Source organism: Arvicanthis niloticus, chromosome 8 (assembly GCF_011762505.2).
Source record: "Arvicanthis niloticus isolate mArvNil1 chromosome 8, mArvNil1.pat.X, whole genome shotgun sequence".
In the NCBI taxonomy this organism is placed as follows: domain Eukaryota; kingdom Metazoa; phylum Chordata; class Mammalia; order Rodentia; family Muridae; genus Arvicanthis; species Arvicanthis niloticus.
In genome coordinates this window covers 29,320,335-29,339,374 of record NC_047665.1, presented here as the reverse complement: position 1 = coordinate 29,339,374, position 19,040 = coordinate 29,320,335, and the positions used below count along the sequence as shown (strand labels likewise).

The 19,040-nt window shown below is 36.6% G+C and overlaps 1 pseudogene; it reads right to left on the bottom strand.

Annotated features, from left to right (window-relative positions):
- Nucleotides 1-653: 653 nt before the first annotated feature.
- LOC117713349 (serpin B9-like) lies at nt 654-6,834 on the bottom strand (annotated as a pseudogene).
- Nucleotides 6,835-19,040: the final 12,206 nt, after the last annotated feature.

Here is a 19,040-nt window from a genome sequence, read left to right as displayed (position 1 = left end):
AGATGTGGATTTGTACAGATGGGTTGTAGTTTTGCTTTAGTATGATTGTTCATTTGTTATGCCCCAGGCCTAACAAAAGAAAGCAGAAGTGTGGAATTTGTTTGTGAATTTAGAGACCAAAAAATGGGGTATTTAAAGATATTTGGTAGTTTTTAAAAGTGAGTATCTATTTCTATATTTCTGTTTTGAAATAAATGTGCCACCTTGGAGTCACAGTGAATAGTATGTTGTAGGTTAAGACTGATTTGTTCTTGTGACAAATTGTAAAGCAGTGGATTCTGATGATTAAATGCCAACTTCAATCAATTCAGAGTCTTGTGAAAAGAGAGGCTTGATTGAGAGAATGTCTCGATCAGGTTAATATAAGCAAAGGCATGTTAATCCCATAGATGACAGTGGAAAGACCACTGAGTAAAGGACAGGTGAACAAAACAAAAAGATTAGACTAAGCCTTACCCACAGTCCATATGTAGAAACCTCAGTTGAAGTCAAATGGAGAGCACCAAGTTTGGGTCACAGCCCTCATACATAAGCATTCCATAAAACCTTCTGCAGCCTATTTCTCTATGTTCAGGCTTATTAATATTGTTACTGGTAAGAAAAATGAAGAACCCCCCACAGGTTTCACTCATTCTAACTTGGCCTAAACTCGTTCATTCTGGAGGCCACACAACATGACAGTAACTGGCAGTTCTCCTGTAGAGAATACTGCTGCCTTCTTTATCATTCTCCACAACACACTTGTGAATAATTTTGGATACCCACAGACCTCTCTCTTTAGACATTCCTGTTAAGTCAGCCATGCCCCTATGGAAGACATCCGCCATTCCCAACTGCTGAAACAAGGATGCCATGTCATACTTCTCTTCCAGTTTAAATTTTGGAAGGAAGACCTCAACAATGGTTCTCTTTATAAAGACTCATTTGGTCCAGGCTGTTAACTTTTCAAACGTGAGATTGTTTTCCACCTGACAAAGCAGAATTTGAGACCTTCAGAATCACAACTGAGGTATTATCCAGAGCTACATGGGCACTCCAAGATCACAGTACCTTCTAACATTTTACATTGGGTAAAGGAATATGCATGAACATGGCCATGCTGTGTGAGGGTTCCACTGGCCTGATAGCTTTAAAGTGGCTTCCCTGATGAGTATCAGGGACACGCATCTCGGGGTAGGAAGACCTGGCTGTCCTCTCCTAAATTACTTCTGAGACATCTTTTATTTGGACAGGTGTCCAGGTCCAGGTTGTTATGATTTAGGTTTTATTTCCTCTTGTCTTCTTGAACTAGACTGAGTTTTGAAGATAGTAAATAATTACTGCTAAAATATATTTAAAAAAAAAAAACAGAAAGGACTTAGTATGAGTCATTCCTGTAAAAAGCTCTAACCAGGCTTTGTTTCTTTGAGTTTTCTGAGGTATTGTGTCTTGAATATGAAATTTCTCCAAAAGGATCCCTTTTTGAATCATTGTTTAGGTGACAGCTAAAATTTTATGTATGAAATGGGTCTAGATGAATGAAGAAAGTAGTACTGGAGATGGACCACTCAAAGTTATTCTTGGCCCTTTGTTCCTTCCTATTTCTCTGTTTCATATTTACTAAATCTACTGCAGTCTCTTCCACATGCACTCACCATATGGTGAGTAATGATGGTGTCCAGTAATTTGAAATTAGCCCTCTGAAACTCTGAGTTACTATAAATCCTTTTCACCCTAAGTCATTTATAACAGGCCTTAAACAATGATAAAAAAAAAAAAAAAAAAAAAAAAAAAAAAAAAAAAAAAAAAAAAAAAACCTAACTTACTCCCTTGAGGAAGAAATGTCACATTTAGGGAGCTGGCTGGGATAATCCCTAGGAATTGCTATGCTTACAAAGAACTCTTGATCATCCAAACTTTACCACCCACCATGGATAGGATGGATCATACACTGTGGGGAACACTTCTGCAAGGAAGATAAAGACATAATGACCTGCCTGACCCTGCCCTCCCCAGCTCTACCTATCTTCCTCTTTTTTAGGTTAAACTGCAATATTTTTCTGTCTGTGTTATGTTCTTAGTTATTAAATTAAAATAGTAACAAAGAACTTGACATAGTTTATTCTTTGAGAGTGACTATTTTCTAAGCAGTATGGTGTGTTTCCTGAGTTGTATTCGTTCCATCCTACTAGGTATACAAAACAAAAACCAAGATAGGAATTAAATAGGGAAATATGATGTTATATAGCATTGAAAGATTTATATTTTAAAGTTCTACTTGGGTCTAAATTGTTCCACAATCATTTGTCCAAGGGTGGCAGTACTGGAAACAGACTAAAACCTTTGAAATTAGGAAATAATGGAGAAAGCTAAGAATTTGGGAAGGGGTGCCCCTGGAAAGATTTTATCAACACAGCCCTTTCCTGTTTCTCTGTTTTGCTTTCTGACAACTGTGAGTTGAGCCAGTACTCACTATGCAGTTCCATCATGCTGTACTGCAACAATGCACCCTGCTGTGATTGTGATGCAGATAGAAATTTCTGGATTCATCAGATGAAATAAACATTTTCTTCTTGAATTTGACCATCTCAACAAGTTTGGTACACTACTACAAAGAAGATGAACACATCAGATGCAGGATTTTCACCATTTTATATGGACGTTAATTATATCTAAGAAAAATAACAAGAAAAGTTACCATACAGTAGACTGGAATATTTTTGTAGTGCTGTGAGTAGAACTACAGACAGATGCATTTTCTCAGAAAATAGCCTGGACACAGGAGCACACATGCTCAAAGGTTCATTATGGGTCGCAACCTTCTAGCATCACAAAACAGAAAGCTTAAGAACAGAGATACAGACTTATGGCAAAGCTACAGCCTGATAGCCAATCAGAGGGAATGAATATCCCAAGGTAAATTACTGTAAGATAGCGATCATATGTACCATCTCTGTGATAAAGTTATAGTTTAATAACCCATCCCAAAGTAAAAAATTATTGTCAACTTATTATAGGTTACAAAACTATAAATCCTGTCTAATAATTATAAATTGCCCATAATTTTAAATGCTTATTTTCATTAAAATATATTATTATATTAGTGTTTATACATCACTTTTTAATCTACCTCATGCTCCATTCATGTATTATAGTACCTTAGCACGTCAGTTTTTGATCTCTTGAACTCAAAAAAAATGAAGTTTCTAAAATGAGGTAGAAACAAAGGTGTTATAAGAAATGATGAAAAGCGGTATGTAACATCAACAGAGTGAAAAATCACACAGGCAGCAAATACTCCTTATTTTTATCATTCTTCTACTGACTTTATGATTTAAGTCAGAAATATAAATCTCAACTGGTTATCTGTGCTTTCCTGATTTTATTCTTTCTGGGCTTTAAATCAGTCCCAGCCAGCACCCCACACATGATATGCAGTCTCTAACAATATGTCTTGAACAACACATTGATTGTTCAATTTTCTGTGCCATTTCTTCATGACACTAGCATGAACATTTGCATACTATTCCTTACTTCCTTTACTTTAAAGGACATTTTACTGGTGCAGTCATTGTCAAAGTGTTGATGCCATTTTTCTTTGAAATAAATATCAAGCATTAACAAGAACCAGCCTGGTCTCTGAATAAACTGAGTCCTCTGGAAACAACTCTGGAATTTTGCCTTTTAAGAAAGCAGAAACTTCATTCATATTCCTTTTAAACACATGTGAGGCTTAAACTGATGACATGTGGGTAGATTCAATTATCACACATTCAAATTTGATGAACTTAGATAAACATATTTAAAATAAAATGCCAACCAACATATGTAACGCAAGGACAAGCACACTCAAGGAACATCACCAAGATGCGGATTGTAAAAGACTCTCAGGTTTCTCAAGCAAAGCAGGTTTAGGGAAAGCAGAAAGAGATTTCAGGATGGAGAACAAAGCTAGCAGAAAATGTGGAAGGAGGTACAGAATCAGAGTTAACCACTGAGGCAGCTAATGTTGGTTACTATCTTGATTGGATCTAGAAATAGCTAAGAGACAAGTCTTTGGTTTATGAGGATATTTTCCAGAAAGAGTAACTGAGTGGAAGATGCCCAGAGTGAACAACACACTGTTGTGATGCTAGATGTGAATATCTGACAGAGAAGCATCACTGCTTTTATTTTTCCTGGTGACAGCATCTGGTGTGTTGACATCACTGTACTTGTCATTTTTAGCTGACACAAGAAGCCAGTTGCTATTGTCTAAAATCTCCTTCATAAAATGTACTTCTCTTATTTTTAAAAACCATGAGTAATGCACAAACATTAAATACAGCGTGCTATTTAGCACTCTGTGAGTACTCCCTGTTCTAATGCACTACATCATGTCAGAGACTCAGAGAAAATTGTTTGTTGAAGAGGTCTTACTATTCACCAGTTTATATCACTGGAAGAGACAATGCAGTTAAGAGGATAGACTCCTCTCTTCTGTATTGAGGAGTGTCCTGTCAATGGTAAAGAGAATACTGTGATAATGTGGAGAGTGCACAAGAGAACACCAGCATAAAATCCAAAAATAATTTCTGACATGTTAAGAAAAGATTCTCATTATTTTACTCTCTTCTTCTCCCTCTCTCTGCCTCTGTCTCTCTGTCTCTCTCTTTCCCTCTCTCATGTGCGTGTGATGTGAGTGTACTTGTATGTTAGCAGAAACAAGAATCTACCTAGGGCTACATGGCATATGAATTGTTCAAAATACAGATAATGATCTGAAAGATCTTGAAGATCAATGCTGGAAGATATCATCACTGAAACAAAAACTTTAAAGGTTTGACATCAAATGGGAGGTTTCTTTGGGTCAATGTAACTGAGCAGCCTTAAAAATATCTTCAATGGAAATCAAGTCTAGTATCAGCAAATGTCGGTAGGGCATGCAAAGCAGGAAATGTGGAAGCAGAAACAGGAGTCCTCTTCACAGACAAAGGTGGGAGATCTGAGGCAACAGAGATTATAGATAAAAACAAGATTATGGGTAAGCACTACCCATAAAACTCTGTCTCAGAAATGGTGCAGTCACATGATCTGTGAATGCTACTCAACACCTTGTCTTTTTTATTTGTTTTTATTGGATATTTTATTTACATTTAAGATGAGATCCCATTTCCCCATTCTCCTCTCCCAGAAACCCCCATCCCTTCTCCCACTACCACCTCCTCGCCCACAAATTCCCCCACACTCGGGCATCCAGCCTTCACTGGACCAAGGACTTCCTCTTCCACCTATGCCTGACAATGCCATCCTCCCCTACATATACAGATGGAGCCATGGGTCCCTCCCTATGTGTTTCCAGGCTGGTGGTTTAAACCCTTGGAGCTCTGGTTGGTTGGTATTGTTGCTCTCCCCATAGAGCCACAAACCTTTTCAGCTCCTTCAGTCTTCTCTCTCACTCCTCCATTGGTAACCCCATGATCAGTTCAATGGTTAGCTGTGAGCATCTGCCTCTGTATATTTCAGGGTCCATCTCCTGAGAACTATAGCCACAATTATTTGAATACAATTGTTGTCATTCTACTGATACATACTGGGAGTAATTTATAAGTGTTCTCAGCAAATAGCCTGTTGGCCGTTCTCAGGGTGTACTTTCTTTTGGGATTCTTCAAGTTAACAAGGAGCAAGTTGAAGCTCTGATAAATGTCTTCCTCTGGGTTTAAACCAAGTACCTGTGAAGGAAAACGCGAAATATTTTTTATCCAGGAATGAAATATTTTCAGCCAGTGATGAAACATTTTGGTTGTGAAATAAATTTCAAAGCTGAAGAGATGGTTCAGGCAGTGATATACCTGAGGTTCTGATGCACTACAGGTTGGCATTAAAAAACAATTAATAGCAAGAATTAACCCTCCTTGCCAATGAATAATTACAATATTTTGCTATAAAAATAAGGTAGCTCTCACAACATATGTTTAAAATAATACCAACATTTCTTTTACCCAATTAAGTCCTGAGGTCTATTGCTAGGGACTCAAGCCTGTTAAGCATGAGCGCTGCCAGTTAGTTTTTATCATAACATCTTTCTCCCATGTTCTCAAAAAAAAAAAGAAAGAAAGAAAACATAAATATCTTATTTTGTTTGAAATTAAAGTGCCCAGATTATCTTTGAATTTGGGAAGTCTTCTTAGTAATAAAAACTACCAGTGTCATCAGGCCTATCTTAAAATTATTTATTCACCATTTTCTTTTTGTTGCTGTTGTTTTTTGTTTTTATTGGATATTGTATTTACATTTCAGATTTTATCCCCTTATCCTATAACCAGGAACCCCCATCCCATCTCCTCTCCTGCTTCTAGAAGGCTGTGCCCCCACTTACCCCCCACTCCCACATCCCCATCCTAGAATCCCCTCCCCACTCAGTGTTCAGCCTTCATGGGACCAAGTATCTTCTCTCCCACCTATGCCCGACAAGGCCATCCTGCCCTAGATATTCACCATTTTCTTAGTGAACTCTAAAAAACATTTTGAGAGTCCCTCCCCTGACGTTATTCTTCAGGAGATCTCATTGCACTTAAAGAAGTCTTACTGGAGGAAGCTCTGTCCTTCCTCCTCTTTAGCTCCCATTACGTGTGTGAATATTTCTGCTGTTCCTTCTCAGAAACTCTGACACATGTGAAACAAGAAGGAAGGTGAAAGGCAACTTACCTGAGATATCTGGACTGAAGTGTTTCCCTTTGCCCCCAAGAGGACCATAGCTAGAACAGAGGAGATGCTCATGAGAAAATAACATACATTTTCTGAAGGGTTGTTTTGACAGAGCATCTTCAAAAAATGGATGACAAAGGTGCCATTTGATTCAGATAATGTATTCATGATGCAGAGTCTGGATGCAGAGAAGAAATGGAACTCAAAACAGAGCCAAAGTTTATTGTCCTGAGGAAGAGAAATATGGAACTCTACTTTTTGTTGTTCCAAAGCTCAAAAGTATTTTAAATAAGGTTTCAAAATTTTAATCTGAGTGAAGCTATAACCTACAATATTAAGGTTATTAGGTAAGGGTGATCATGACAGGAGGCCAAACCACCTTCTGTCTCATCTGCATCAGTAGGTGGAAAGATCATCAGGAAGGAATACACAGGACACACGTGAGAGAGGAGAAGCTCTAGTCTCCCTCTATACAGACCTTCTCCTCTCTTCTGAAGAACATATAGTTGTGTAAAAGGAAATGGAGAAAGACAAGAGGAACCAATAAAGAAAACAATGATGAGAATCTAGATCCTCAAGCCTAGCTTCAGCAATGCTGTGTCCTGGAATCTGTCTGTGAAGAATCCTAGTGAGATATTCAGGCATTCATGAGAAAGAGCCTTCCACTTGCATATTGATAAAGTAAAGAAACTGAGATGCTGAAAAGACCCAAAGACAGGCTGGTATTGACTACTCTGCTGTGCAGAAGAGACTGTAAGCAATAAATATGCTACATTTAGCTTCCAATAACAAGTTGAGTACTTTTTAGAAATCTCACTGCAGGGAAGCTTCGATTCTTTTTATGTGTGTAGAAAGGAATTTCTGGATGAGCCCATGAAGAGTTGGATTTATTAAGAAGCAAACACACATATGTGTATATGTTAAAATGTACCAAGTGAAGCTATGTAGATAAAGAAAGGATGACAAATACCTAAGCATGCAGGAGTCTCAGGGGGAGCAAGGCTTCAGTGTCTTAGCAGTAGTTACACATAAGGTGACTCTCATGGCTACATCATACAAAGTTGCTGAGAATCCCTTATTCCCATATTATTTAATGGAGTTCAGAAGTTTTTTTAAGGACAAGCTTTTAAAAGTACAATGACTGGAGATATATGAGACAAAGACACATAAGCAGAACTTCCACATAAAAAGATACCATGCTGGAAAACAGCAACATTAGGAAGACTTCACAAACACAGGAAATCTCACCATGTCTACAGGATCACTCATCTAGCTCTACCTGAGAATGTCCAGGTTTCATTTTGCTGAATCTGAAACCCGACTCAATTTCAAACTATCTGTGAAAAACTCAGTCTAGAAAAGCTTTCCACTCCACATGCTTTCCTTGTGCCTTATAGATGAGATTCTTACTAATCACTTCCTCTAAGAAACTTTGCTGTGGTGCACTTTGAACTTCTCCAGGGTATTCAGATTCTACTGCTCAGATCCACATTTCTGTAAGAGGCTTTTCACACCATTTGTCTTCTAACCTCTGACCCAGCATGGAGTGAGCACAGCTGCAGGACCTTTAGCCTGTGGCTTTCTTGCTCATCTTGCTTTAGGATAGGGTTGGCTTCTTTATGTGCAGCATCTGCTTCCTTAGTCACCATCTGTTCTCCACCAGCAGAGAGAATGTCAATCTTCTGTCCCTCTATGTTTCTCTATTTGTTCTGATTCACCAACAGGCAGTCTGTCCATTTCCTGTCTTAAATTGTGTTTTGGGGGCTACTTTACACTTTGACACCACATTAGTGAAGCACCTGGCTTAAAGTCAACTTTCTGTTACATTTGTGTCCTGTGACTCAGAGTCTATTTTCTGCTCTGCTTCTCCTTTCTCACTGTTCCCTCTTGAGTCTTCCATGTCAACCACCTCTTCCTCATCTAATAAGAGGCCACATTATTTTTCTATTCCTGTCTGAAGTGCTCTTGCTTTTTTTTTCCTTTGGTGTTCTATATGGAGACTGTTAGAATATTTGACTCAAACATGAAAGAATAAGCCAAACTTTTCCCTACCACTTCATAGAACCTTTTCAAAATTAGCCATTTACCAGTGACAAAACAACAAGAAAGTAATACAAACAAACTCCTGTATCTTATCATACTAGCATGGATTCAACATGAACAATAACAAAAGAAACATCATAAAGCAAACAAACTCATGGAAACTAAACAACTCTCAACTGAAAATTCAGGTTATCTTTCCTTCCCCTACCTATTATCCCTGCTTTCTGAGTCGTCTGGAGGAAGCCCAGTTGCCCTGAGCAGTCTGCCATCCCAGGAAGGGCCGCCATTTCCCTGCCATCTCTCCTCACACCAGGACAATTGAGGTTAAGTACCCTTCCAGTAACTCAACAGGAATATCAGGAAACAATGACATCCAGATGGCTAAAGGACCTGTAGAAAACACAATCCACAAAGGCTTATCAATGTGACACCTTCAGAGTACAACTACCTTCTACAGAAATTCTTGGATATCATAACACAACCTATGCACAAAAAACTTACTTTAATCTAATCTTATAAAGATGAGAGAGGCCTTTAATGAGGAAATGAATAAATTCCTTAGAGAGAAACAGTAAGCTGGGCAGTGGTGGTGCACGCCTTTTATCCCAGCACTTGGGAGGCAGAGGCAGGCTGATTTCTGAGTTCGAGGTCAGCCTGGTCTATAGACTGAGTTCCAGGACAGCCTACACAGAGGCTACACAGAGAAATCCTGTCTCGAAAAACCAAAAAAAAAAAAATGGGAGAGAAACAGTAAAATAACATATAACATGTGAAAGGAAATAAATAAAACTGTGCAAGACCTGAAAGTGGAAATAAAAAATAAGAGCAATAAAGAAAACACAAACTTGTGTAATTCTAAAAATGGAAAACCTAAAGAAGATAACAGCAAGCATCACTAACAGACTATGAGATATGGGCAAGAAAATCTCAGGCATAGAAGATACAGTGGCAGAAATTGATACATCAGTAAAAGAAAATGTTAAAGCTAAATATTCTGGACACAAAATATCCAGGACATATGAGATTCAATGAACTGGCATAACCTAAGAATAATAGGAATAGAAGGTGAAACATTCCAGCTCCACAGCCCAGAAATGTTTTTTAACAAAATCATATGAGAAAACTTTCTCAACCAAAGGAAAGAGGTACCATTAAATATACAAGAAGCATATAGAATACCACTTAGACTGGACCAGAAAAGAAAATCCTCTTACCACATAGTAATCAAAACACAAAATCTACAGAAAAAGAAACAGTATTAAAAGCAGCAAGGAGAAACGGCCAGGTAACATAAAAAGGCAAACCTATCAGAATTACACATAAGTTCTCAACAAAGAATCTATAAGCTAGAAGGTTAGACTTGCAACTTCTATAAAACCACAGATGTTAACCTAGTTTACTATGTGCATCAAAACTCTCAATCACAACAGATGGAAAAAACAAAATTGTTCAAGAGAAATCTAATTTCAAACAATGTCTATCCACAAATCCAGCCCTACAGAAAATATTAGAATTGAGAATTTTAGCCAAACACACACAAAAATATATCGTCTTCTCAGCACTTCATGGATCTTTTTTCAAAATTAACTATGTAATTGGTTACAAAGTAAGCCTCAACAGATACAAAAAAATTGAAATAACATCTTCTATCTTATCAGACTACCATTGATTAATGCTGGAATTAATGAACAACAGATAAACCAGAAAGCCTACACACTTATGTAAATTAAACAACTCTCTACTCAATGACCTCTGTGTCGTGGAAGAACTAAAGAAACAAATTACTTTCTAGAAATAAATGAAAATGAAGGTACAACATACTCAAATTTATAGAACACAATTAAATCAGTGCCAAGAGGAAAGGCCATAGCACTAAGTGCTTCCATAAAGAAAGTAGAGAGTACTCATATGAGCAATTTAAAAATATTCCTGAAAGCTCTAGAGAAATAAAAGAAGTGAGCAAATAAATGAGGAGTAGAAGGAGGAATGAATCAAAATCAGACCTAAAATAAATCAATTAGAAAAAGTGAAAACATTTCAAACAGTCAACAAACCAAGAGCTGATTCCATGAGAAAATCAACAAGATAGACAAACCTTTCCAAACCAACTGAAAGACACAGAGATAGTATTATTATTTTTATTTATTTTTTATTTTTTAATTGGGTATTATATTTACATTTCTGATTTTATCCCCTTACCCCACTTCCCCCCACCACCCAGAAACCTCCTATCCCATCCCTCCTCCTCATGCTTCTATGAGGCTGTGCCCCCATCTACTCCCCACCCCCACTACCCACTCCTTACCCTCACATTCTCCCCCCACACACTTTGTGTTGTTTTTCATGGGACCAAGAATCTCCTTTCCCACCTATGCCCGACAAGGCCATCCTCCCCTACATATACAGCTGGAGTCATGGGTCCCTCCCTATGTGCTCCCAGGCTGGTTGTTTAGACCCTGGGGAGCTCTGGTTGATTGGTATTGTTGCAGAGATAGTATTATAATAAATAGAATAGAAATTTAAAATGGAGACATTACAACAGACACTGATGAAATTCAAATAATCATCAGGTCTTATTTCAAAAGCGTATCATCCACATAATTGGAAAATCTTAATGAAATGATCCATTCATTTTCTACACAGATGCCACTTACCAAAGCTAAATCAAGATCAGATAAACTATTTACATAGCATTTGTAGCCCCTAAAATAATAGAAGCAGTCATTAAAAACATCCCAATAGAACAAAAGCATAGGACCAGACAGTTTCAGTTCACAATTCTACCTAATGCCAATACTCTTCAAAGTACAATACAAAATAGAAATATAAGGCACATTACCAAACCCACCAATACTCTACAAACTACTCTACAAAAATAGAAACACAATGCACACTGTCAAACTCATTCTATGAAGCCTCAAGCACCCTGATACTTAAACTACACAAAACTCAACAAATCAAGAAAACTTCAAACTGATTTCTCTTATAAACATTGATGCAAAAACACTCAAAACAATACACATAAACCAAATCAAGGAACACATTAAAATCATCATCCATCATGATCAAATAGTCTTCATCACAGGGATGCAGAGATGGTTCAATATATGAAAATCCAACAACATAAGCCACCATATAAACAAAGTGAAAAAAATTACATGCTCATTTCACTAAATACTGAAAAAGCCTTTGGCAAAATTCAGTACTGCTTCATGTTAAAAATATTAGAGAGATCAAGGATACAAAACACATACATAAACATTAGCAAAGCAAAATGCAGCAAGCAAATATACAACATTAAACTAAATGGATAAAAACTTAAAATAATTCCACTAAAATCAGGGAAAATACAAGGCTGCCCATTCTCTCCAGGTGTGTTCAACATAGTACTTGGATTTCTTGCCAGAGCAGTAAGACAACTAAAAGAGATCGAGGGAATACAAATTAAAATAAGTCAAAGTTGACTTATAAATATCAATATTTGTAGATACAAATATCAATATTTGTAGATAATATCATGATATACATAAACAACCCCAAAAATTCTGCAAGAGAACTCCTACAACTGATAAACAGCATCAGAAAAGTGGCTGGATACAAAATTAATTCAAAGAAATAAGTAATCCTCATTTACACAAATGATTAGCTGGATAAGAAGAAATTAGGGAAACAAAACTCTTTACAACAGCCACCAATAATATAAAATATTTGGTGTAACTAACCATGCAAATGAAAGATCTGGATGAAAAGAAATTCAAGTCCCTGAAGAAAGAAATTAAAAAAGATATCAGAAGATAGAAAGATCTCCCATGTTCATGGATTGGTAGGAATTAGATATTGAACAATAGACACCTTACCAAAAGCAATGTACAGAATCAATGTAATTTCAATCAACATTCTACCAAAATTTGTTACAGATGTTGAAAAAGCAATTACCAACTTCATATGGAAAAGTAATAAACCCAGGATAGCCAAAACAATCATGAACAATAAATGAACTTCATAAAGAATCAACATCACTGACCTCAAGCTGTACTACAGAGCAATAGTGATAAAAGCTACATGGTACTGGTACAAAGACAGACAAATGCAATCAAATCTAAGACCTCAAAATAAAGCCAGACATCTATGGACATTTGACTTTTAATAATGAAGTCAAAAGTATACAATGGAAAGTCAAAGCATGTTCAACAAAAGATTCTGGTCTAAGTAAATGTTTATATATAGAAAAATGAAAATAGATCCATATTTAGCACCCTACACAAAATTAAAGTCCAAGTGAATCAAAGACCTCAACAGAAATCTCATAGTAGAGAAAATGGGAAATATCCTTGAATGCTTTGATACAGGAGACAGTTTCATGCACAGAACACTAATGGCTCAGACTCTAATACCATCAGTGGATAAAGGAGACCTCATTTAATCTGAAATGCTTCTGTAAGACAAAAAAAAAAAAAACTGTCAATAGAGCAAAACAGCAGCCTGTTAAATTAGGAAAAGATCTTCACCAACCCTTCATCTGAAAAAAGGCTAGTATCCAAAATGTATATAGAACTGAAGAAGTTAAACACCAACAACCCAAACAATACAACTAAAATTTGGGGTATAGATCTAAACAAAAAATTCCTAGAAGAGAAATCTCAAAGGGCCAAGAAGCACTTAAATAAATGCTCACAGTCTTTAGTCTTGAGAGAAACAGAACATATTCCTGGGCATATGCCAGAAATATGTTCCACCATCCCACAAAGACACTTGGTCAACTATGCTTATAGTAGCTTTATTTATAATAATCAGAAATTGAAAACCACCTAGATGTCTGTCAACTAAAGAATGGATAAAGAAAATTAATTTAGGCATGAAATAGTATTCAGCAATTAAAAACCAAGGCATCATAAATTTTGCAGGCAAGTGGATTGTTCTTAAGAATATCATCCTGAGTTTAGTAACCCAGTCCCCACAGGACATGCATGGTATGTATTCACTTGTAAATAGGTATTAGCCATAAAATACAGAATTACCATGCTAAAATTTACAGATCCAAGGAGGCTGGGAAGGAAGGGGGCCACAAGCAAGGGTGCTTGATCTTCATTTAGAAGGGTAAATGGAATGATCTCAGAAGGCAGATGGGTTGAGGGAACTGGTTGAGAGACAGAATCAGGAGTAGAGTGGGGAGGTTCAGGATCTAGTGTGTGGAGGACCAGGGAGGATGGCTGGATGTCCATAGGAATGAATGAAAACTCCAACAGATGGTGGGGACAGTTAGGAGGTATCTCCAGGGAGAGAGTAAGACCTGTGCCAAAGGAGGCAAACAAACAACAATGGGAGTGCCCTTAGCTATGACTTACAGCATTGATGATATGAAGCCTGGGAAGGCTGCCTCCTCCTGTAGTCAGGCAGGAACCCCAGTGGAGCAATAGGTACACCACCTCCTCACAAAACATTTAATTCCAAACTTATGATTACAAGAAATGAGTGATTGGGGATGGAGGACAGACTGAGGGAATGGCCAACCAGTAACCAGCCTAAATTGAGACCAACAATTCCTAACACTATTAATTATACTCTGTTATGTTTGCCAACAGGAGTCTAGTATTACTGTCCTCTGAGAGGCCCCTCCTACCAACTAACTCAGACAGAGGCATAGACCCCCACCTAAACAGTGTATGGAGCTTGGGGTCTCTTATGAAAGAATAGGAGGAAGAACTGCAGTTTCTAAGGTGATAGTAATTCCACAGAAAGACTAACAGAATCACCTAACCTGGACCCTCGAGGCTCTCAGGGACTGAACATACAACCAAAGCAACTACATGGGCTGTATTTAGGCTTCCTTGCTCATATGTAACATATGTGTAGCTTGGTCTTCATGTGGGTCCTGAACAACTGGAATGGGTGCTTTCCCATAAGCTGCTGGCTGTATAAGAGATATTTTCTTCAAGCTGGGCTGCCTTGTGTGGCCTCAGTGGGATAGGAAGTGGCTAGCCTCACAGAAATTTGAAGTGCCAGGGACCTGCCTGCACAGAGGAAATGAGGAAAGGGAATGGGAAAAGAATTGTTGGAGAGGGTGACCAGGACAAGACAGTAAGCAGTATGTAAAGTGAGTAAAAAAAGATTAATAAAAAATTAAAGACCTTGTAAATTCAATAAAAATAATGTACAACAAACCCAAATATAGGAGATACAATGAAAGCATCCCCAAGAGGAAAGTTCATAGTGCTAACTGCTGTCATAAAGTTATTAGAGTGATCTCATACTAGTTACTTACAAGCACCTCTGATCCCTCTTTAACAAAAGGAAGCAGTGATAGATAGAAGTACTTTCTGATAGAAGTAGATATCAGAAAATAATCAAACTTACTGCAAAAATCAATAAAATTAAAGGAAGAACCAATGTAACAAAGAGTTGGTTCTTTGTGACCATTAAGAAGATAGACAAACCCAATTTGAAACTAACTAAAAGGCGGAGAGAAACACACACACACACAGAGAGAGAGAGACAGAGAGAGAGAGAGAGAGAGAGAGAGAGACAGAGAGAGAGACAGACAGAGAGAGAGAGAATATCAAAATTATAAATGAAAAATGAGAAATACCTCCATGTGTGGAGGAAATCTGAAGAATCATTAGGTCATATTTCAAAAACCTGTACTGCAACAAAATTGGAAAATCAAAGAGCTATGGGCAAATTTCTTGATAGATAGAACTTACCAAAGTTAAATCAAATTTACCTACACAATTTAAATAGACACATAACTCCCAAAGAAATAGAAGCACTCATGAAAAGTCTTTCAAAGAACAGAAACAAAACAAAAAATACCATGGCCAGATGATTTTAGAGTGCCAGACATTCAAAGAAGAGCTAAAATGAATACTACTCAAATCACTCAATAAATTAGAAACAGAAGGAATATTGCATAACTTATCTTATGAGACTATAGTCACCCTGATACAAAAACAACACAAAGACTCAACAAAGAAAGAGAATTTCAGATCAATTTTCCATATGAATGTTGATGCAAAAATTACTTAATAAAATATACATGACCCAAATCTAAGAACCTCTTAAACACATCATGCACCAATTCATCACAGAGATTCAGGCATGGTTCAATATTCAAAAATCTGTCAATATAATGCATGATTATAAAGAAACTATAAGAGAAAAACACACATGATCATATCATAAAATTCTGGAAATGTCTTTAACAAAATACAACACCTCTTCATGATAAAATCCTTGGAGAGATTAGGGATACAAGGGACATATAGAAATGCAGTAAAGGCAATACACATCACACTGATAGCTAACATTAACAAATTGGAGAGAACCTCAAAGCAATTACACCAAAACCAAAAATAAGAAAAGGCTGTCAACCCTATCTATATCTATTAAATATAGCAGTTGATGTTCTAGCTAGAATAATAGGACAAGTAAAGGATATCGAGGGGATACAAACTGAGAAGTACAAATTCAAACTGTTGCTATTTACAGATGCTATGAAATTATACATACGAAACACAGTTCAATCAAGGAACTCCTAGAGCTGATAAACACCTTCAGAAAATTGGCCAGATAATAAATTACTTTAAAAAAAGAAAAGAAAAGAAGGAGAAGGAGAAGGAGAAGGAGAAGGAGAAGAAGAAGCTGAAAGAAAAAAGAAACAAAGAATGAATGAAGTAAGGAAAAAGATAGAAAAGAACAAGGAAAAGAAAGAGAAAGAAAAAGGTAAAGAAAAAGAAAAACAAACAAAAAACAGTAGCCCTCTTATATACAAATAAGCAAAGGGCTGAAAAAGGAATCAGGGAAACAACACCTCTCACGATAGGTATAATCAATATAAAATATGTTTGTGTTATCTTATCCAAGTAAATGAAAGACCTGTTTGACAAGCACTTCAAGTCTTTGAAGAAATTCAAGAAGATATCAGAAGATAGAAAGATCTCCAATGTTCATGAATCAGTAGGATTAAAATATTAAAAATGGTCATCTTACCAAAAGCAAGCTTCAGATTCAATTCAATCCCTATCAAATTCTGTTGTAATTCTTTTACAGACCTTAAATGGGCAGTGCCAAACTTATATGGAAAAATAAAAAAAGCCAGGATACTTAAAAATAATCCTATACAATTAAAGAATTTTCAGAGCTATCACCACCTCTGATTGCAAGCTCTACTGTAGAGCTATAATAACCAGACCCACATAGTATTGGCAAACAATCAAGCAGTTATATCAATGGAATCACAAAGTCTTGGAAATAAGATCTGGAGTTTACCTTTCACTCTGATCATTAATTCAAGATAATTTTTAATGTTGATTATTTTATTTTTCTGAATGTTTTAGTTCTCTCGACTTTACAAACATTTGCTTTGTAATCAAGATCTCTCTTTCTCAATCACCTTTCTAAATAGTAATTTTGTGGAATTATTATAATATGTGTAATTATTTTCATACCTGTCTGATTTAATTCACTTCTGATTAAAATTCTAAATACAAAAAAATTCAAAGACACAAGCATTAGCTGTTATCCATGTCAACTTCATTCCTTCAAAACCCAAATCAAGTTTTCATGTCTTACATTACAAAGTTCTCCTGAAGTAGAATGCCTATCATGGAAGAGAGCTGTGTCAGTACTTCAGTGCTGTCCCAGAGGAAATACTTCCTATTGTCCCAGTAATTCACAGAAGGTTTTCTTTCAGAGTAGATCTGCTTAATAACTACAGTTGTTTCTTTACCCAAGCTTGACCAGCACATAAGATTCTTACTTAAAATACCACATCATGAGTCCCTAGGTCAAGTCCCAAAAAAACTCCTTTCTTCCATCTCATAATTTCCAAACCTGGACCCACTTTTTGCCTTTCTCTAGGAACCCTTATTTTTGAAGCCCCCATTTTGATGGCCCATGGAACTCTAATCATTTAAAAGTCATTGCAATCAGAAATTCCAAGTGCTTCTATGTTCTTCCCAGAAAGTAGTCCAATAAAAAGCCTGTATAGCCCAGTCTGCCATGGCAACATCCCCATTTCTTGTCAGCAAACTCTAGTCTAGTTTCATTTCTCTAGCTGGGATAGAACTCTCATACCAAAGCAATTTTGAGAAGAAAGGAGCCAAAAGGATCTGGGTGTTTATTCTTTCTCTGCTCTTGATGCTTTCATTTCCTATCTTGACTTTCCTTCATAAAAGATTGCAATCTGATACTGTACGCTGAAATTTGTTTGATTTTAGTAGGAGTAGGCACATTATTATAGTTCAGAGACAGGGATACAAATATTCTTATGAAGCTTGGGGCTTGAGGAGTTCTAAGAATGCTAGGTGCAATTATAGAGAGGAGTGTACACAGGTGAAGCAATCAGGTTGTCAGGTGCATTCTTACAGGGAGGTATGCATAACCCAATGTCAGAAAGATTACTGAGCTGCTAAACAATTTTCTATGCTTGTGTGCCTCAAACATTACAGGTGTTGATACAAAACATATTTCTAGATGCAACAAAAATAATTGAAAGTTTACTATGGACTAAGCATCAATAATAATGCCTTAGCAACACAGCTTCATCTGTCTTGAATAGCTTCTTCAAGAAATGTTAACTTCCAAATATTAAGTTAATTGGGTTTTATATTTATTGTTTTGATAATTACATTTTGTACTAGTCATATTTGATCTACACAATTTATTTAGAGCAAGCCAGCTTGTGTGGCTCCGTATCTTGTGAAGATGACATAAAAGGAGCCAGTATAAATAAATACCCAACTGTACTCAGTACTCAGTGTACAATATGATTTTCTTATCTATGTGTAAGATGGACACAGGGTTCCTTTATTTTGTGGCTACAAATGTGGCCATAGACAGTAAATGAGTAACTTTGCACCATTTTAACCCACTAGTTAAAACATATCTTATCTTTTTATTGATCATTAACACTTTCTCTTCAACTGAAAAGCTATTTTAAATCCTGGGACAAGTATATATTCAGAATAAAAGAACCTCACTGGGCTCCTATCTCAAATCATAGATAAAATTTAATGCAAAGGTGGTCATAATATAAATATAAAGGCTACAAGCCATGAAAGCATTGGAGAAAACAGTAGGGTCAGTTTACTATGACATTGTGTTTAGCCATGGAGTTCTTAGCTGTAGCATGGATTTATTGAATGACAAAAACAATAATAAATGTGGTGAGACTTTATTAAAAAATCATTCTCTCTACAACAATGGGTATGATCAAGAAAGTATAGAGAACATCTGTATATAATTGAAAGACTGGTAAATCTAAAGACACAAATACAAGACTGGTGGTTACACAAGTATAGAGAGGGAAGAATGGACAGTTACTGATGATTGTG